At 38.3% G+C, this 22,884-nt stretch overlaps 1 protein-coding gene and 1 non-coding gene across 3 annotated transcripts in view; one reads left to right on the forward strand and one right to left on the reverse strand.

The window, feature by feature from the left end:
* LOC134288495 (uncharacterized) overlaps positions 1 to 22,884 on the reverse strand; it is a 674,651-nt gene that overhangs the window by 53,324 nt on the left and 598,443 nt on the right. The gene's annotated exons all lie outside the window — the stretch shown is intronic.
* Positions 19,345 to 19,418, forward strand: Trnav-aac (transfer RNA valine (anticodon AAC)). Its single transcript has one exon. It is a non-coding gene; the product is annotated as a tRNA-Val (tRNA).

Below are 22,884 nucleotides of genomic sequence, written 5' to 3' on the forward strand. Positions count from 1 at the left end.
TTATTTTGGAAAATCTACCACAAAATCCTTCTAAAAAATATTTATGGAGTCTTGCACGGAGGTCTTAAGAAAATTGTCCACAAATTTCATTAGAAATTCTTCTATGGATTATTTCAGAAATCCCTCCAGGCATTCTACAAGAATATGTTTCACGTATTCCTCCAGAAAATCCTTTAACGATTCCTGCACAAAATTAGGAAATTACTATCCCTTCAAACATTTCTGCAAAGTTTCCTTTAAATATTCTTCCCGGGATTTCTCAATAAAATGTTCAGGGATTCCTTTAGAAACACCTCCAACAAGTTTTCCAAATATGCACTCAGGAAGTTGTATTTCACGAACTTCTCATTCGGGGATTTATTCACTTAAAGAATTACATAAACTTTCCAGAGATTTCCATTTAAGAAGCTCCAAAGTATCCTTCGGAAATTTATCTAGACATTCATCCAGAAACTGCTTCAAAAATTTCCCAAAAAATGATTGATATATTTTCAGGAAGTGTTTTATAGCACCTCACATAAATTCCTTTAGAAATCACTTCATTTGAAGCATTAACAATTTTTCCAGAGATTTCCTAAGATAATCCTTTAGGGATTCCTTAAGGTGCTCATTCAGGGATTTTTTCAAAAAGTGTTCTAGTGGTTCCATTTGAAATTCCTCCAGAATCCATCAGAAATTTCCCCTAGTACTTCTTTAGAAAACCTTTCATTGTTGGCTCCATAATTGCTGCTTAAGAAAACCATCCAGGGATTTGTTTTGGAAATTCTTCCACAAAATCATTCAAAAGTTTCTTCACGGTTCTTTAGGGAAGTCTTGCACGAATTGCTTTATAAAACCGTCCACGAATTTCTTCAGAAATTCCTCTGTGGTTTATTTCAGAAATCTCTCCGGGCATTCTTCCAGAAAATGTTTCACGAATTCCTTCAGAAAATCTTTTACCGATTCTTTCACAAAATTAGAAAATTCCTTCAGAATATCTACTTTCCGGGATTTCTCAATAAAATTTTCAGAGTTTTTCTTTGTAAATACCTCCAAATTTTGCTTCAGAAGTTCCTTTTAAAAACTTCATGAGAGTTTTCTTAAAAATCCCTTTCATATTTTTTAAAAGAAATTTTTCTCAAATTTTTCACAGTTTTCTTTTATTTTCTTTAAACATTTCTCAAAAGATTGTTCTATGAATGTTTATAGAGGTTAATTTTTATTTGGTTCTCTAGAAGTTCCTCTAGGGATTTCGTTAGAAACACGAACTCGAATAATTACAGGAATTCCTTCAAAATATTGTACATGATTCTTCTAGAAATTTTTCCAGGAATTTTTAAAGAACTAACGTCAACCACCTCTCCCCCGGGATTTCCAAAGGTGTTTCTGTCGATATGCCTTCAGTATTTTATTTAAAAAATCCCTCGCTGATTGTTTCCGGAACTTTTCTTGTAGATTTATTTCTGTAGTAATTCTTTCAAGAGCTCATTAGTTCGGAAGCTTCCATAGAAATTCCTTAAAAAATTTCCTCAACCAATTTTTTGAGGTATATTTATAGAGATTTATCCATTTGTTTCTCAAGATATTTTCTAGGGATTTATGTAGAAACACGTTCACGAATAATTACGGGTTTTTCTACAGAAAATTGTTCACGGTTCTTCTAGAAATGTCTCCAGTGATTCCTTAAAGATCTCTTCTCCGCGGTTTTCCCATGATTTTTTTTTTTTCAGGGATAGGATTTAGGGATAGGAAATTTCTACAGAAACACATATAGAAATGGCTTAAAAATACCTTCAGAAATACACATAGGAATCCATTTCGAAGTTCTTCCAAAGATTCCTTCAGAATTATCTTCAGAAACTCCTTCAGAATTCCAAAAAATTCTCCAGAACTTTCAGCAAGAAATCCAAGAGAATGTTTATAGGAACCCCTATTGGAAATTCTAAAAAAAAAATGGAATAAATTCTGAAGAGATCAGAACGTTTTCCTATTTTTTTTCAGAAACTCAAATAGAGGTTCCTTTAAACATACCCTAGAAATTCTTTCAGATATTCCAACAAGGATTCTTAAATTAATCGTTCCAGTTAACTCCTTCAGAAATATTGCTTCGCAGAGATTCCTGCAGGTGTTTTTACGGGTGCATTCAAAATTTAAATAACCCTTTCGAGACGGAGCGCAAAAAACTGAAATCTTCATACAAATAGCTCAAATTTGGCTTTCCAGAATTCTTTGATTTTTTAACATAACAACAATTTGAAACAACTACTCTTAATCTTTCAACTTCCAGCTTTGGATACCTAGATAAATCGGAAAAAAAAATATGCGGCAGATAAAACTTTTTCATGTTTTTCGATTTTTATCCATTTTGTGTTTAAATCGTTGTGGTAAATATCACAGGTAATGTAAACAAGAGTTTGTTTGCACACATACAAGTATAAGTAATGGCTAAATTATTGAAACAGTTTACATCACATTAAACACAGACTTAACAGAATATAAAAATATGCAAAGCTGTTATCGCTCAACAGCACAATTGTGCTGGTTCGTCACGAAACGGATAAAAAGCTGCAAACCAAAGAGTGTTTTGATAAAAAATTTACCCAAAATCATCGAGTTATGCTGAGCTTATTTTTTCTAGAGATATGGTTATTCATTCGTTTGGAGGAGTAGAGCAGATGTCATATCATTTTGCTAATTGCACTAGAACTTATTACATTGTTATGAAAAAAGAACTTTATACACTTTAGGGCCAATTACCGGTGTTTATTGTTTTACCAAAGAATTATCGTTCAGATAAAAAGCATTCATCTTAATAATGTTCTAAGGGCGCAATAGTGAATTTATTATTATCAGAGTATAAAGAGGCGCCAAAATTTGGAAACATTGAGTAATAAGCTCTGATTTTATTATGACAGCACTTGATAAACCCGTGATGGAACAAACTCCTAGAGACATATCTGAAAAAAAGTGTAAATGGGAGAGTTCCTGGAAAAAAAATCTCAAAAACACTACATGGGAAATTAGAATAAGTAAAAATCATGGAAAAAGCCCTGAGGAACTCTTCAAAAATTGCCAATAACTATTCTTGGAGAAATTCTTGAAAGTTTTTGTGAGAAATTGCTGTCAAAATCCCAGAAGAAGATCCTGAAAAAACTTCTGGAGTAATTATTCCTCCACATATTCCTAGAGAAAATCCTGTATAAATCTGACGCATATTTGGGAAAACATTTCAAAAATAATTCATAGAAAAAGGCTGAAGGAAATTCAAGGAATTCTAAGAAATTTCTTAAAAAATTGCACGATGGAACTCTTGGAGGCAAAAACAATATAATTAAGTATTAATAATTTCCATACTACACTATCATGAAACGCAACACTTTGTTGGTTGATGTTTTTTTTTCGAATTACTCTGGGGGAATATCTAGATGAACTCTGACTTTGTCCTTAGATAAATCTCCAGAAATACCTCTAAGAAATTCCAGGAAGAAGAACTAGTTCTATAGGAATGTCAGAACGAACTCATTTGGAAATTCCAGATGGAATTTCAGATCTGCCTCAGAAAAAAAAATCAGGAGTAGTCCCAGGCAGGGATGGCATTCACCATTTGCAAAGAGTTACATTCACTTGCTACTATCTCAGTTCATAAGCATGCTATCAAAAAACAATGTATGGATGACTTTTACCTTGTAGTTTTATCTGAAAGTTTGCCGAATATCATAAGGGTCGCACACGCATGCTTAACTCGTGAGCGAGCTGCGAAAGCAACTCTCCACGCCGTGAATGTAAATTACATTCACGACGTGGAGAGTTGCATTCACAGCTCGCTCACGAGTTAAGCATGCGTGTGCGACCCTTATGGTATTCGGCAAACTTTCAGATAAAACTACAAGGTAAAAGTCATCCATACATTGTTTTTTGATAGCATGCTTATGAACTGAGATAGTAGCAAGTGAATGTAACTCTTTGCAAATGGCGAATGCCATCCCTGGTCCCAGGAACTCCTGGATAAATTACTAAAAGGGACATCTGGCGGTATCTGCGAAAAACGAATCTAATGATGGAATTTTTAACAGAGCTCTTTGATGAACCATATGAGAAACTACTTCAGGAATCCCAGAAGGAATTTCTAGAGGAATCTCGGAAGGATTTTTTTACAACCTCAGAAAAAAAATCCGAAAGATTTCTAGAAATGAAATCTTGGATGGATTTCTTAGAGAAATCGTAAGAACTCTTGGGGGGGGGGGGGGTTTCAGAATGAATCCCTTAAGGTATCTAAGAAGATTCCCCTAACTGCTGATCAAATCACAGAGAAAGAAAAGAAGGAAGGAAGGAAGGAAGAATTTGCAGAAGGAGTTCTCTGAACAGACCTAGAAGAAACACCTGGAGAAACCTTGAAACGAATTGCTTCAGAATGTACAGAAAGAATTCCTAAAGGACATTTGGAGAGACTTCCTAAAGGAAACCCAGATGGAACCTTTTTATGAATACCGAAGAAATCCGGAAGAAACTCAAAGGAAACCTATGGAAAAAAAAATCTGAATAAACCCCAAGGAAAAAACTCCTGAAGAGCTCTAGAAGGAGTTCTTTGAGTGACCCTAGATGGTGATAATCCAGGTAATTCCTGCCGGAATTCCGGAATTTTTGGAGGAAACATAAGAAAAATTTATGAAGTAATTTCAGAATAATCTCTGGAATTTGAAATCGGAAGGAGTTTTTAGAAAGATCACAAAAAGAACGAGGACGAATTTCCGGGGGCATCTCAGAACGTATTACTGAAAAAATTCATGGAGGAATATCGAAAGAAATCTCAGAAGGAACTCATAATAGAATCTCAGAAGAAAATCCTGGAGGAATCCCAGAAGGATGAATTCTCGAAAGGAGAAAAACATCTCAGACAAAACTCTTTCAGAAATTTTTAAAGAAACTGATCGAGGAATTCCAGAAGAAACTACAAGAGGAATTCGCTCTGGGATTCATCCAAGATCCCTTAAGGAGTTCTCTTAGAAGTCCTCCGAGGAAGTCTTCCTGGAGTCTTTTGGGAGTTCCTTCTGCGATTATTTCAGCTGTCCCAGCTGTAATTCCTCAAGAAGTTCCTTCAGCGATTCCTCCTATTGAGATTCTGAGGATTCCTCCTGGAATTCCTTCACGGGTAATTTCCGGAGTTCCTTTCGGGATTTCTCACACGATTTTCTACCAAGATTAACCAAAAGGATTTAAGATTTCTTATAGGATCCCTTATTCCGAGAATTCCTGGGGATGATCCTTCGCCGATTTCTCCCGAAATTTCTTCTAGGATTCCACTTTCTTCAATGATTAACCAGAAGTTGCTTCTGAGATTTCTCCAGGAGCTCTATCTAAGATTTGCCCAAAAGATGATTCAGTGATTCATCTTGGGATTCGCTATGAAATCCTTCCAGGAGCTCCTTCTGCGATTCCCCCAAAATTGCTTTTTTGGATGCTTTCCTAGATTCTTCTAGGCGTTCCTGCTGTGATTCCTCTAGGTGTTCCTTCTAGGTTTCTCTTGCATTTCTCCAGGAAATCATTCCGTCATTTGTTCTAGAACTCTTCCAAAATTTCTCCATTAACTCCTTCCTGGAATTCACCAGAATCTCCTTTTAGGATTCCTCAAGGAATTGCTTAACGAGTGCCTCCATCCATCCCTCTGGCATTTCTCCAATATTCTCTCATGAGATTACTCAGGATGTCTTTGCCAATTTTTTTGGACTTCTTTTCTTGATTACTTCAATAATCAATCCCGAGATTCCCCCAGGAATACTATTCAGGATTCATTATGAGTTTCCTTCAGGATTCATATAGGAATTCCATTTGAGATTCTTCCAGGAGTTTCTTCTGAGATTCATCCAAGAAATCGTTTCAGGATTCCTATTTTTTCCAGGGTTTTCATTAACAATATCCGAATTTCTTCAAAGATTCTTCTAGATATTATTGCATGATTTCTTTCAGAGGTTTCAACAGAACTTCTTAAGAGATTCTTGCTAACATTCAGGCAGAGATTTGTTCATGTTTTTAAATTTCTTTTTATTTGAAATTTTAACGTATTGCTAATTCTTCACACGGATTTCTTTGGAAACTTCCTATGTATATTTTTAAGAAATGTCTTCTAGGATATACTCCAAAGACACTTATAAAATTTTATTTTCATCCACAGGTTTTACAGAAATTCCTTCAAAACTTTCGCAACAGATTTTTCAAGAAAAAAATATGCAGGGTTATTCATTTGTTTCGTCACGATATTATTCAGAAATCCGTCCACGAATAATTACAGGAACATTGTTCACAACTCTTCCAGAATTCGACTATAAATAGGAACTCTCCAGGACCTCCTTCTAGGATTCCTCAAGAAATCCTCCCATAGTTCCAGAATTCATTGTGAGTTTCCATCAGGATTCATATAGGAATTCCATTTGAGATTCTTCCAAAAGTTTCTTCTGAGATTAATCCAAGAAATCGTTTCGGGATTACTCAAAAAAGTCTTGTGGAATTCCTCCAACAACTTCTTTTGTGATTCTTCCATGAATTCTTCCTGTATTTTTGCAGATTTCTATGGAATTCCACTTCCACCGTAAGTTAATTCTGGAATTGTCTCGAATGTTTTTAATACAAATCCTCCAGGATTTTATTACTGAATTCTTGTAGGATTTGTTTATGGAATATCTTGTGGAATTACTCCGGGAGTTCCGTATGGAATTCTGCTATGAGTTTCTTATAAAATTCACAGAGGACGACTTTCTCAGGGGAACAGGGGAATTCCTCCAACTATTTCTTAAACAATTCTTTCAACAGATTTGTGAGCAATTTCTTCAAAATTTACTCCTGGGTTTCATTCAATAGTCACGCCAATAGATCCTTAAGTTGTAGGGTATAACCTCACACTACAGAATATCACGATAATTTTGCTACACATGCTAGTAGAAATACTCACCGTAATTGCCAATACGGTGATCAGTAGTGTGGGTCATCGGAACCGTTTTCTCAGATCAAAGCTTTTTTGGTTCCGTTTCGGGTCCTGAGTATCTGTACAACATTTGAGCACGACCGGTTGCGTCTACACTTTGCGCATTGCAATTGAAATTTGTATGGGATTTTGTATGGAAAAACATAATTTTTTGCATTTTTGTCATCAGTTGAAAAAGTTTGTCAGAAACTTTTTAACCGATACTGTAAAATGATAGCCTAAGATGTTCTGAAAAACGTTGTTGAAGACCGCAAAGCGATCCGATGCTTGTGAAAATAGTTATAACCAGGGAATGAAATTATCGATCACTATCGCGATAGTAGAAAACTCTCCCACACGCATTATCGGCGAAAAAAGACGTGCGATAAATTCAGAACCGGGTTTCTCCCGAGAATGTGTTTTCGCTCGTTCCGCAACGCCGAAAATCGATTATCATCAGCAATGAAAAGTTGACTGGTTTGCTTTCTGCTCTTTGTTCGCCTCTCCGTAGTCCAGTCGTCACCGGCTGTAGCTTTTATGTATAAAATTTCTGTCCCCTCTCGAGCAGCTTGTGTGGTCGAGTGGTTATGGTGCGCGCTCATACACATTTTTGTGGAGGGTCTAGGTTCGAATCCCGTTAGCGGCAAATTTTTGTTATTTGCCTTCTGATAATTATCGCGATAGCTTTGCGGGTGATAAAGTTGGATAGCGAAAATAAAAAGAGCGATTTCCAGTTTTCGGCTATCTTTGATCGGGGACAAACAGCAACGACCGATAAACATTTCTCACAGGAAAAGTAAAAACAGAAAAAAATCGGTTGCTCGAAAAACGCTGTTTTTCGTCTCAATTTGCTGATAATTTCATTCCCTGGTTATAACCAACGAACCGCATGCATGTGTTTATGATTTAACATGTAAAGGAATAATAATAGCAACAAAATCATGCTGTTTCGCCAAGCAATGCCAACGCTATAACTTTTTTCATAAGCATCAGATCAATTCGCGGTCTTCGACAAAGTTTTTCAGGACACCCTAGGCTATGTTTTCACTTTATCGGTTACATGGTTTTAGAAAAATTCGAACTTGTTATGAGAGGAATGCAAAAAAGTGCGTTTTCCCATGTAAAAGCCCATACAAACTTCAAACGCGATGCGCAAAACGTAGACATAACCGATCGTTCCCAAATTTTGCACACTTATTTGGTTCCTAAAATGCGATTAAAAATGCTTTGATCTGATGGGATACCATTGAATTTTTCATTTTTCCATATAAAAGATGACCCACTCTAGTGATTAGGTCGAATTGGTTGTTATGACTTAGAGGTGTTTCAGTCGAGTAGGTCATTAGGCCGAATAGGACATTAGGAAAACACAAGAATCTTCAGTTATGCGATTTCAACGATTCAAACAGGATACTTCCGGAAGTGTTTGATTTCAAGTTTTGATAATCAAATTGAGATTAGAATTGCAAAAAGAGCTTGGAGGAATAGCGAATTAGAAGTCATATAGGATCGATTCCCTTCGGAGCAAATTGATTTCTTTCTTATTTGAGGAAAAACAGTGAAGCTGTGTGGCTTAAAGCCAGATTTTTGCATGAAAGAATGCAAGCACGTTTCGGTGCAAAGAGAGTTGACTTCCGTGCAGCGTCTAATTAAAACAGTAAAGTGTCACACCATTGAATGACACTTTTTTGTCTTGTTTCTTCTTCATTATGACGGGAGTGGTTGCATGGAACCGAAGCGACGGCACATACCATCGAAGTGCATTTCAGACACTCATAGAACCGCAACGTGGACCTAATTTGAGGAGTTATGATCGTCTACTGCACACGACATGGAGCAGTTACCTACCTATCTAGGCATAGTGATGTAAACAGAAAGAAATGCTTTCCACCGAAATCGCGTGTTAAACATGATGTGGAACGAACGAAGACATGCGACCCGTCCGTTTTAATTATGTTGGATACGGTGCGGTGGGTTGCGTTAAATCTGCCGTTTGGAACAGTCAGCGTTTCGTTGTAATACGTACGACAAGCGCATTACCTTACTGATGATGACAAACGAGACCCCAAAGAAAAGTGGTCTCCCCTATCCCGGTTACGTCTGTGTTGTTTAGGTACCTTCGTCTACGTGTTGATCCAGTTGCTTCTTGGATTGCATCTCCAATCGGCTCCTCGCCGCAGCTCGTTGTCAACTTAGAACATGCTTTACATCACCATTGCCACCGCAATACGTAAACGTTGTTTACGCCACATTAGTTTCGAATTTCCGTCGAGGCTCAGCACTCAGGCAATCACATAACATTGCCTGTTGAGTGATGATGGTGCATGAGGGGTGTCTCAGTTTATAATATAGGTACCTCTTGTACTCGTCTTCGTCGTCGGAAGCGTGTGATCATCCATTAGATTCCCTTTTTCTTCCCGCATCGTTCATTCATCGGTGGCTGTCTTTCGTCGTTTGCGGCGGAAACGAATTGTGATGGCGATGAAAAAAAAAATCACCGATCGTCAGAGGTTTTTGTTTACATGAGGAACAGGGGGCAACATTTCAAATGATTGTTTCTATAAATTTACCGGAATTCAAATTCGTCGACTAAATAAAAAACCCAAATTAATCCACCTAGTGGTGATAGTGCCTTTCTCGTTGAATATGTTCTCACGATCTTTCCGTCGACGTAAGCCAAAGTGTTCTGAATCCTGATTTTTCTTTTTAAAGAAAAGCAAGCATTTTATCAAAGCCATCATTGAATTGACTCAAAAATTATTGATGGGACATAGCCCGACGTTATGTTCAGCGTATGAGCAGAGCTGAAATATATCAGATTTATCAGTTGACTGCTTGAGCACCTTCACTAATACTGGAGGCCAATCAATATCTAGACGATACTTATATGCTAAGATATAACTTCTAACACAATCACAGATCGCTTTGCGGGGTTTTCTGCACACTTAAGGCTATATTTTATTATCATATCATAGGTTACAACATTCATGTAAAATTTGACAAAAAAAATGCAAGCATGTGAAATTTCCCATACAAACTTCAACCGCATTACAGAGTGCGAGGGCGCAACCAGTTGCATCAAAATTTTATCCAGTAATTTTAGACGCAAAAGGAAATTGGATAACTTTTGTTTGAGGTTGATGCGATTAATTTTAAATTTTACCATGCAACGTTGACTTATCCTACTGTATATTTACACCTCAGGAATCTGATTTGCGTACTGATGAATACTTGAATCAACCGTTGAAAACAAGAACGATAGGTAGTGAGTATAGTTAGACGTCTGTTTGTATTTGGGTATAATTTGTCAAGATTTTGTTCTCTTACATATAGGTATTTGTCGCTTGCATTGATTTTATTCACTTTCGTAGTTCCGGCGAAGCACCAAACGCTGTTTCTGCAACCCTACCGGTAGCTTTTATGTGGTATGAGCCTATTTTCTAGCTAGCCGTTCCTCAGGTTAAAAAAGCCGTGGTTTGATGTGTCACATGGTACATTTGGTCACTTTCGGTAGGGTACCCCGAACTGGTTCCGGAGCACTACCGGGTCTCCCAGATATAGTCTGAGACTATTTCATTGCTAATGTTCATTAGGTTACCTAAACAACACGATTTGATGTATCGCCTGCTTGGGTCACTTTTGCATTTTACCACTTCCAGTGGGACACCCAGAACCAGTTCCAGACTTAGACTAGCTTAGGTCTTAGACTAGCTCCATGCAAAGTGTTAATCAGTTTTTCTAAAAGTCGCGAATTTTTTTTTTATCTGTATTAACGAGATTTTTAGCCCTGGGCTAGTACATCTCGGGACACACGCTTTACTTCCCTTGCGAAGGAAGAACTCACATTTTGCAAGTTTGTCGCGAATTGATGTACCGCATGCATGAGTGTGGTTCATTTTTGCATTTCGCCAGTTCCAGCGAGATACTCGAAACTTGTTCCGGAACACTACCGGTAGTCTTAAATATGGCCTGAAACTATTTTCTTGCTGACCGTTCTTCGCGTTATCGAAGAAGACGTTATTTAATATGCTGCGTGCGTACGTTTGCTTCCATTCTACATTTGACCACTTGCGGTGGGTCACCTGAAACCGGTAATGGCACACTATTGGTTTTCCAAAATATGGTCTATGATTTTTTTTTGTTAACCGTTCATCAGGTTACCTAAAAAGTCATTTAATGTGTCGCATTCATGGGTTGGTTCTCATTTACGTTTGACCATTTTCTATGGAACATCCGTAATCGGTTTCGGAACACTACCGGTAGTCCTAAATATGATCGGAAACTATCTTTTGCTTAATCAAGATACCTAAAAAGCCGCAGTTTGATGTGTCGCATGCATGGGTTTGGTTCACTTTTATATTTGCTTACTTTCGGTGGGGAACCCGGAATGGATTTCGGAACAGTACCGGTAGTTTCTGATGTTGTCTGATCCTATTTTCATGCTAACCGTTCATCAGGTTATCGACACCCGGAACCGGTTCCGGATCACTACCGATTCAGATATGTTCTGAGAATATTTTCCTGCATACTGTTCATAAGGTTATCGAAAAAGCCGCGGTTTGATATGTCGCATGCATGGGTTTAATTCGGCCGGCCACTTCCGGCGGAATACCTGGACCCAATTCCAGATCACTACCGGTTCAAGTATGTTCTGAGAATATTTTCCTACTTATTGCTCATAAGGATATCAAAAAAGCCACCATTTGATATGTCGCATGCATGGGTTTGGTTAACTTTTATACTTGGGCACCTCCAGCGGAACATCTGGAACTGGTTCCGGAACACTACCGGTTCCGATATGATCTGAGAATGTTTTCCTACTTACTGTTGATCAGGTTATCGAAAAAGCCGCGGTTTGATATGTCGCATATATGGGTTTAGTTCACTTTTATGTTTGGACACTTCCGGCGGGACACCCGGAACCGGTTCCGGGACACTACCAGTTCAGACATGGTCTGAGACCATTTTCATGGTTACCATTCATCAAGTTATCGAAAATGCCGTAGTTTGATGTGTCGCATGAATGGGTTTGTATCGTTATCATATCTAGCCCCTGCCTGGGGTACCGGTCCGGAACACCTAAATGGCCATACTTCCGGAACGGCTGGACCGATCCGAACCATTTTCAATAGGAAACAATGAGACCAGATTCCGTGTCGAATGAACCGTTGGTCATTAAAATCGGTTGAGGTTTACTGCCATAAAGTGATGTGAGTTTATTTGTACACACACACATACACACACAGACATCACTTCAATTCGTCGAGCTGAGTTGATTGGTATATGTGACTCGACCCTCAGGGCCTTCTATCAAAAAGTCATTTGTATCAAAAACAATATGTATGTAATGATTTGGAACACTATTAGGAAACTCTTCTTTATTATCATTTTTTCAATACTAATTCTTCATTACGGATGGACGTTTTATCCCAAATTCATCTTTGATGGGACTGAAAAACAGTCGTTAGGAATTTTCTTAGAATTTCAGATGGCACAATACAACCGGCGGCACATCTGATTCAGATTTAGGGTAATTTGCCAATTGTTGCACGGCTAAAAATTCGCCAATTATTGCACACCCCATAAGAAAAGCATGGAGTGTGCAACAATAGACGAGTTTTTAGCCGTGCAACAATTGGCAAATTACCCTAGATGTACAAGTGTTGAGTTCAAGTTCGTCATGCATCTTCTTACATCATGACTTAGTGCGAATAAGTAATAGTGCACTCCATAATATTAATACCTAGACTTGGTTGATTTTGAATCTTTTCCAGCTTTCAATCTATAAGTATAATGTGAAAAATCGACCTTGTTGATCCAGACCAATGGGTATTCATACCAGAAATGGGATATATGTTAAATATCCACGTGTAGGGTCAAGTGGGGTAAGATGCCATTTTTCAAACTTTCATCGTTTTCAATAATAAATAGCTTCATTTACTAGGCTTTCAAAGTGTTAACAGGAACTAGACAATATTTGCTTAATACTTCAGCAAAAATATTCACTAAACTAATGCATTTTCATCGATTTATAGCGATTTCAAAAACTAGTTCGTAAAACGGAAGTGGTGCAAAAAGGCCATCTGCCATGGGGTAAGATGCCACTTCATGAAAACGTTCAAAAATTACGTCTATCATTTTTCGGGCATTTCTGACTCCCTTTGCTCCTCTGATTCGCTTTTTTCGTGTGCTCAATACATGGAGTGTCACCTCTCTCCCCGCAAAATGATGATCGTCATATTTGAATGACCCCTAACATGGAAAGCGTAGACATCAACAACCATGCGCCTCCATGTATGCCTCAATCTCGTTGGAAACACTTGGCTGGTAATAAAATCACCAGAAAACCTTAATTGCAAGCACGAAAAACCGGAAGTTGCCAATTTTCATTGGGAAATCAAAAGATTTTTCGTGGGTTTGGTGGCCTAGCTTCTAGAAGAATGTTCGATGCAAACATATCTTGACACCATTCACCTATAGTAAAGATCAAGTCCCATTCAGGAATGATTTTATGAGTTGGGCCATTTTACCCCATCTTGGCATTTTAGGCTTTGTTCCCCTAATTGCCTGTTGCAGTATGACATTAACATCTCTTACTACAAATCAAATCGATTATAACTCACTTAAATGACTATTCATATTCATACACAGAAACGCTTGTCGCCGTAAACTGTGTACAACTGGATAGAAATTAATCAATTCACAATTTTCCCATCCCGATCCAAACAACCAACCGCGGCGCGGCATGGATGGATGGTGCAGTGATGTCTAGGTGGTCTGGAAATATGCATGAGCCAAACTGCATGCACAAATAAATGAATAATTGCTTCAAAATGAATACACCCCACAATACCGCGGGGTGGCCGGCGGGTAGGCATGGTTTTGCAGCTGACACCGTGACAGCATGCATCTGCATGAGTCAACTCCCCAATTCGTCAAAATGGGTGGTGGTTGGAGGATAATACGAAACCATGTCAACAGCATGTGCACAACGCACGACTTGTTGCCGGTCGGGGATAACCGTTCGCTGACTGCGCTTGCTTCTTGCCGACAAACTTGAGGAGAGCTGTTCCGTACTTAAAATTCCAAAAATGGGCAAATCAAAGTCAGACGTTTGTTTGCCTTCCAACTGTGGCGGCCCCAAGTCAATGAGAATAAAACAAGTCACGCTTCTGGCACGAGAGCTTGTATAGATTTAGAAGCAAAACGTTTTGGATTTGCAAATCTGTTCACGCAAAATTGTTTTAACGACTTGAAACAAGGTGTTAACAATAAACAGATTGTTGATGTGGAGGTTACATGCATGGTAATGGTGATAAAATAGGAATGTCTTAGACTATCCCCACCAGTGCGTAGTAAGTCGGTGAGTAGTAGAGGTGTTTCATTTTTAATACCCACCCGTTTTCGTACCGTGCGTTCGCATCATTGTTGGTAAAATACCATCTCCCCATCGTATCGTCATATCGTATGCAAAATACAGAGTAGCAAATGAAAGACAACATATTTTTTTTTGTTTTCATATTATCGTATTCGATTGTACAAAAGTTGTAGAATAGCGATAATAATGAATTCCTCAAGGGTTTCGTTCGAATCCCTGGAGAATTTCCTAAAGTAATCTCTTAAGAACTTCCTTGAGAAATCTCTGATGGAGTTCCCGGATGGATCCTTGAAGGAATCCCTGAAGGAACGACTGGAGGAATCCGTGATAGAACTCCTTGAAGGAACTCCAAGAGAAATCCTTGAATGAACTCATTCATGTATCCCTGAAAGTACTCAGAGAGAATTCCCTGAATGCATTTCAGATGATATCTCTGAAGAATTTTCCGGGGGAATTCCCGGCGGAATCCCGGAAGAAATCCCCGGAAAAAAAAATCCAGGAGAAATCCTGGAAGGAATCTCCGGGGGAATCCCAGCAAAAAAAAGGGTGAATCCCGGAAGGAATCCCTGGAGAAGTCCACGAAGGAATTCCTAGAGGATTTTCCGAAGGAATTCCTGAAGAAATTTCTAGAGAAATCCTTGAATGATCTCCAGGAGGAACTCCTGACGGATTAATCCCTGAAGGAAGATCTAGAGAATTCAGTGGTGAAATTTTTAGAAAATCCCTGAGGGAACTGCAGGAGGAATCTTCGAAGGCACTCCTAGTGTAATCCATGAAAGATCTCTTGAAGGATATCCTGAAGGAATTCGTGGAAGGGGCCTCTTAGGTCCTTCATGGAACACCTGAAGAAATCAGCCAAGGGATTCTTGGAAAAATCCCTGAAAGTATTGCTGAAGAATGGCGGATTGTCTTTTGGAGAAACACTACTTTGCGGACGAGTGTTGATTGGAGCCATGCAGCCAAAAAAATTGCCTACGTTCGCATAAATTGAATGCCGCACCTATTTTTTATTTCACTCAGCGCTTGTAGTTATGGATTGTCAAAGACATTTGCACATTCTCGATGGAAATTTCAAGGAAGTTTTCGTATATTCTGGTACAAAAATTCACCGTTCTTCGATTTGTTCCAACAATCGAAACTCGAGTTGAGAAAACAGGAAAATTGTTCTAGTATTCCTGCAACTTGACGTTTCAGCTGATCAATTTCTGTATGCCCAAATGGTTCTTTGCAGACACTACCGATCACTTCCTTAGCAGCAGCAGTGTGACTCTTCCATTGGCGAAAGCGAGGCAGGCAGTCCCCACATATCCAGAAAACACCTTTTATCAGAGATTTCAGCTGGACTTTGCTGATATCGACACACGATGTATGGAACGATGCAGCACAAGGGCCCTCACAAACAATGTAGAGTCGGGCAGCTCTGACGGTACGGTTTAAACAACGTTTGCAGTTGGGTTTCACGGTTTCCACTGATTGATTCTTCTGCACACGAATTCATGCTGGTCGTGAATCCAACAACAGTACAGATTCGGAACTTAATAATAATAATTCATAAAACATAATACATACAGGGTGCGGCAGGAAAAAATGCGAAAAGTTCAAGGCACTATTACACGCTAAATATGGGATATATATGACTATTTTTTCATGACAGTGTATCAGTCAATGTCTATATTCTAGCACTGAAAAATAAAAATGAACAGATTTGATGTTTAACATGTGATAATGTAGGCCTAATAAGCGGATATCAATAAACTGCGCGCCCAATGGTCATTAAACAAAATGACTATAACAGTAACAAAATTAGCTCAAATTCGATGAACAACCAGACCACACTGATCCAGAGCCATGTAGTTTCACATACCAGATGAAATAAGTACATATATTTGATGATATTGTAGAGGAAATCAAATATTTTATTTTATCAGATGCGAAATTTAGCGACCTGTGTGATTTTCTGCGGTTTGAAAATTTTGGTTGTCTTCATCTTCAGGCGCCGCCCTGTAAAGGTTAGTGAACAAAATGGGAAATTTTTTAATTAACTTTTCAGAAAACTAGCCTATTATAGATCATGGAACGTTGAAACATAGATTGGTTAATGTCAAATGGACGAAAATGAGGGTTGAAGTTGAAAAACACTTTCGCATTTTTTCCTGCCGCATACTGTAATAATAATAATACACTACATATTAAAATGAAAGAATTTTCGATGTAATCTAAAACAAAGCCGATAGAAGCTACCGCTTTTATCCAATTACCAAAATAATATGGATTTTGATCAATCCCAGGAGGAATATGTATTTTTTTTGCTGACGAATTTTGTAAAACAATTCTATTAATATTCCAAAATTACAAGCCTCTTACACAGGTTTCAATCGAAACTTCAGGAAATTTTCGAATAATCAAAATTTATATTCTCGCTTATGCGACTTTGTATGTACTTTAACGAGTTAACGTTTACATTTATGAGGGGATCATATCTTGAACGACCCAATGTGCTATCTTAGTTACTCACCGTCATCCAATCATCATCTCAGAAGGTATGAGGACATAGTCAGTATTGAATAGCGAAAGCAACCGTTCGGACGTGTTTGCGAACAGTGAATATACGTTTGAAATCTCATATTTAGCTTAATTTTAAACCAACGATATCCGATTCAAGAATGGGAACACTCACTTGGAAAGAGTTACACTCACTTGCAGTTTTCTCAACACAGAAGCGTGCAATCAAGAAACGATGTATGGACGACTTTTATTTTGTGATTTCGTCTAAAACTTTGTCGAATAGAGTATGGGTCGCACACGCATACCGAATTCGTGAGAGAGCTGCGAAAGCAACTCTCCATGAGGTGAATGTAAATTACACTCACCTCGTGGAGAGTCGCTTTCACAGCTCTGTCACGACCTTGGGATTTGTGTGTGACCCCTACTCTATTCGGCAAAGTTTTAGACGAAATCACAAGTCAAAAGTCGCCCATACATCGTTTCTTGATTGCACGCTTCTGAGCTGGGAAAATAGCAAGTGAATGTAACTCGTTGCAAGTGAGTGTTCCCATCCCTGCCGATGTTATCTCACCAGAACGCGTATTCCTTTTCTCTAGTATAAAATGCATCATTTATGCGTGATGATTTTATGATAGTTCCGTGTTTTCATTGTCTAGTGTTAAGTTTCGTTCAGTTTGTAAAGCCTCTGGCCGAAGGCAGTGTCTTTTTGTTCTAATTCATACTCCAAACGAGTTCAGGGGTTCTCAAACTTTTTCAGCTTGCAACCCACTTTTGATTTTCATAGAATTTGGCGACCCACCTGTACGTATTTTCATAAAATAAATATTTTTTTGTAAATAAAACCACTTTCGTAGGTTTTGATACACTTACGTTGTGTAGCACTCACTCTTGAAAAAAAAATAGTTTTTCTATTTATGGTGTTTTTTTTCTTTTTCTGAAAAAGTCTACTTAGGTTTAGGTACCCAAGTGTTCAGCTTCAGTAAAATCTAAGTCTGAAGAATTTGAAATAAATTTCCAAGTTTCTAGTATATTTAACCAGTATGGCTTTGCATGCAACACTACAGAACAAGTTTTAATGTATTCTTTCACACTTTCTAGAAAAAAAAACAAAAAAAATACAATTCATACATTTTTTTGAAGATATGTTGGCAATTTTATGCTTCCGCAGAACTTTGGAATCTAATTTAAAATAAAAGATCGGGTTGAAAATGCTAAGAATATTATCCTGTGAAATTTTAAGTCATTTTCTTCTTTTAATCTTATTTTATTTATATTCTTATTGAATAACAGAAGTTTACTGAAGTTTAGCTTAACTGAAGTTAGGTAATTATTTGCAGATTTTTGGTATTTCTATTTTTTTATATTTCAACTGCTGAACTTGTCATGTAAATCCAACTGAAAATGCAAACTGCAACCAACAACTTAAACTCATTTTTTGTAGAACACAAGTCAATTATTAAATGTTATCTAAACTTTATATATTCTGACTGAAAACTCATAGTTTCAGAACGCAGACAGTAGTTTAATGTACTCCAGACTAAGATTCATAATAAAAATGTTGAATAGAATGAACAAGAAACAATTTCTAAAAATAACTATGTCAACTTGTTCATTTGAGGTAACTTAATTAAGACATTTATGAAAATATCGCTTAAGCTTTCGCGACCCACTAAAAATCAGCCCGCAACCCACCAGTGGGTCGCGACCCATAGTTTGAGAAACGCTGAGTTAAACTGACATAACAGAGGCTTGCAGGAAAAACCTAACCTCATCGAATTCTTATACGATTTGTAAACATTGTCCTCATTTTTTTTGTTGAGGGCAAGGACGGTTTTATGGACTAACGCCGAAGGAAAGAAAGAGAAGGAGATAACGATGACGTCACTTTGCAAGCTCTCATAAGGAACAACACCATGTGAAGTTGTATAATCATCGCTGTACGTAATTATACAAATTTATTGTGAGTTCACTCGCAAGCTTATGAGAATAAAATGTGTTAATCGTGAAAAATCATTAGATCATCGTTTATTGCGATGTAACCATGCCTTATATAAATGTATGTATATTCCAATACGACTTTACCTGATACCGTAGACGTTCGGTCGGTGCAAACGGTCGAACTGCAATGCTTTTTAGCTTCAAGTCCGATAAGTGCAACAACTTTGCAGTTTACTGGAAAAACTTGTAATTAGTAGGCACGAGATGTTGCTAATTGACAAATTGAGAGATGAAATTTGTGAAAAAATCGCGTTCTGGTGGGATTCGAACCCATGACACCGTGAACACTCCTATTTCACAAACTCATCCCTCCTTTCGGCTTAGATGCCAATCCACAACACCATCCTGTTTGTGCCCACTAACGACAAGTGCGAGCGAATTATTTATATAAAGCCGAGACTTACTCTTGCACTCCGCATACCTAGCCACCAGGCAGTTTGTTTTGCTGGTGTCTAATTAGTATGCGTCGAGAGTGTTCACGGTGCGGCTTCGGAGTCAGTTTGGCTTTCTATTCCGCAGAACCATTACCTGTTCTGTGGCTTAGTTGGTTAAAGCGCCGGTCTAACGAATACGGAGTCGTGGGTTCGAATCCCACCAGAACGCGATTTTTTTCACAAATTTCATCCCTCAATTTGTCAATTAGCAACATTTCGTGCCTACTAATTAAAAGTTTTTCAAGTATTTTTCAGACATACCAGCAAATCTGGTAAAATGCCAGTAAAATGGGCAATATGTATCATTGTAACTTTGCAGTTATCGCACCGCCAAACGTCAAAAGGGTGCGCCATGTTAGCCCAAATGAGCAGTCGGATCACGTTCACGGTTATTTAATCTAGATAGACAACTTGTTGACATCTGTCAGTCATTGCAGTTATCGAATGCTATTCGCTAAGTGAAACGTGAACATGTTGCAGTTATCGAACGTCTGCTGTACATCACAATAAATTCAAGAATTAACCACAGAGAACAGACATCCAAGCTAGAACTAATTTTCTTTCGAACGCTGTGTAAGAAGTCAAATATTTTAAGCGTTGAGAACACTAGCGACACCTAAGCAGCAAGTTGCTACAGTCAGTGGTGAATAAGCTTATCTAGATAAGTTTTATATTCACCACTGACAGCTGCGTTGGAACTTTGCAAAAGCAGCGCCGATGTGCCTCTTGTGTTGCTATTTCAAATGACCGTTGAGGATAGACTTGTTAGAATCCCAAAATGGCCGCCACAATGGCCGACTTTGGCACCGACTAATGATTTTGAGCGCACAAATTTCTTCGTAAACAAAACCAGCGCACCTGATCTTCATAAGAAGAAGGAATTTAAAAACAAACGTCTTGAAATCCCGCTTCAACAGTGCATCAGAACTTCAGACGCACAAATCTCAAGAAGCAAGCTCCAAACAACAGTGCATTTTATTATTCTGTTCTTGCTCACTTGTAATAAGCTTAGAATAATCTAAGCTTATTACAAGTGAGCAAGAACAGAATAATAAAATGCACTGTTGTTTGGAGCTTGCTTCTTGAGATTTGTGCGTCTGAAGTTCTGATGCACTGTTGAAGCGGGATTTCAAGACGTTTGTTTTTAAATTCCTTACACAGTTTTGGAACTCGACTTGGATGTCTGTTCTCTGTGGATGTCGTATGTTCAAAGGGTCGAAAGGCCGAGATTTCGGAACGCCTTACTTTATGTTCTCTATACAACTTGCCATGCATCTGAGTGAAAAGTGATAGCTCGGGTTCGTCGGACCGTGCGTTGTCGTGTGTGTGGGCTTTTTTTCTAGTTTCTAGTTCTCTCGCAAACGGCATTCAGAATGGCGGTGCTACAAAGAAGTAGCCACCTAGCCATCAGTGGAAAAGTGATAGCTCGGGTTCGTCGGATCGCGCGTCATTGTGTGGTCGTGGTGGGCTTTTTTATCTTGTGAGATTGCTGCTCCTTTGTTAATTTCTTTCTGGATGTCTCTCTTTTCATTATTTTATTTATTCATTATGTGTATATGTATCTTTTGAACATTTTGATCAAATTTGTATAGTTCGTCACCATGAGTGTCGACTTGTTTCTTGTTGTCAATGTCGAAAGTTGCATCTTGAAAATTATCTCTTTCACTTTGTCTATCATGTATCTATTTGTGTATATTTCTCATATGAGTCCGTCTTGGTTCGTTGTTGCATCGCGTCGTCGTCCTGTGTGCGTGCTTATCTTCGTACGGGGCGGTTTAGTTTGTTTTTGGAGGCAAAGTGAAAGTGCCGCTTTTTTCATTCGGATCGGCCGCGTCGTCGTCGACAATTTGAATGTGCACATCGTCGTACCCGTGTGTTGTTGTAGCGGTTCAGTGTGATTTCGAGGCCAGTTAGTGGAAGATGCAATATGCACATATGCACTGGACACTTCGAAGGATGTTTATTGGTGAGCTCGTTCCATTTTATCATAATAATTAATGCTAAAGGATGTATAAAATTCTGCTCTGGTTTTTGTGTATTTATCTAACAAATATTGAAAAGTTCGTCACGTCATGTGTCGGCGCTAGTTCCAAATGCACATTTAGTAGATAATAAATATTTTTCTTTCATTTTTTGCATGTACACAAAAATTTGAATGGTTCGTCATCTTCGGTGTCGACATTTGTAATATTTTAGTCTAAATGAATAAATGTTTTGACTCAAATAAAGGTTGCATGAATTTCTGGAAAAAAGAGAGGGTCGGTAAAAGATAGACGGTGAACCATGCGGTAAGATGTTTCTGATTTATTTATAACGTGTTATTTTGTTAATACTTGTGAATTGATCGCGTTTAGCATTGTCTCGCGCGGAAACGCAAACTACAGATGCGTCGGTATTTAGCATTGTATTCTCCTTAGTTGCGAATGAATAACTTATGTAGGGTGAGTTTTGAGGCACAATAGATCGCGTTCGTCGTCCACGGTTTAGAAGGGTATTTCTTCTTGAGCGCATTATTAATCGCGAATCAAAACATGACATTCGTTTACAACGATGAAATCCTCAACATATCTCCATTTCCCCTGTCCAAACTCCTAGTGATTTCTCGTAGTAACGCAGAGAATTCCTCGGTTATTGGCCTAAGCGAGAATCACGTCATCACTTCCTTCCCTATCCTAAATTGACCTGCATTCGGACGCGGCCGGCGCTGGTATTGCTTATTGAAAAGTATTGGGATTCCAGCATTTACACAATGAAGAGAAAGCTAATCCCAAGCACCATCTGTTGGTTCATTATGTAAATGCAGTTGTCCTTGCAATAACAGAGGAGCAACCGCGGGCGGTCAATCATGCTCATGCTCATGCTCATGCTCATGCTCATGCTCATGCTCTATACAACTTGCCATGCATCTCTTCAACTTAGTGTTCTTTTAGCCCTTCCAAAGCTATTAAATGAAGAGCTTTCTTTGTTTGCCAATGGATTTGTATTGCAAATTGTATAACAAACTATTTTTTTTGTCAATTTCTGATTTTGTTATGGAAAATGATCAGTTTTTTATGAATCGTTTATATTTTAGCCTTTTTTTACAGCTTTTGGCGTGATTACCATTACTTTTCTTAAAGAAATTCGACTTCTTTAAACCATAGACCTTTTGCCATATATTTATTACACACAGTATTTAACTTTTTTCCACGTGCTTAAATTTTCAAATTTTGGTGTAACAAAATTCGCCATGTTTGTAGTTCGCGGTCAAATTTTCAGCACAATCAATCATAGAGGAGAAGGAAGTTACAGGCTGTAACTTACAGCACGCTGGTCATTTTGTATGAAAATCGACTGTCACTTCTATGTCTATGAACATAGTTGTAGGTCTTCTTCAAGGAGAGTGGAGACAGGACACAAATTTCCCAAATGGACGAGAACGTACCTCTGGAGCCGACCTACTCAAGGACCTCAAGCAGGCCTTGATGAGACTTCGTAAGTCAACGATAGCAGCCAAGCAGGGCCATGATAAACTCATGGTAACTGTGGCAGCAGCAGAGCCCGTAAAACTGAAGGTGTCTAAGTATACTCAAACGGAGACCTTCACATTCGCGGGTAGCCTAAGCGGTCAGGTGAGGTGCTACCTGGCGGCGCAA

This window comes from Aedes albopictus, chromosome 2 (genome assembly GCF_035046485.1).
Source record: "Aedes albopictus strain Foshan chromosome 2, AalbF5, whole genome shotgun sequence".
In the NCBI taxonomy this organism is placed as follows: Eukaryota; Metazoa; Arthropoda; class Insecta; order Diptera; family Culicidae; genus Aedes; species Aedes albopictus.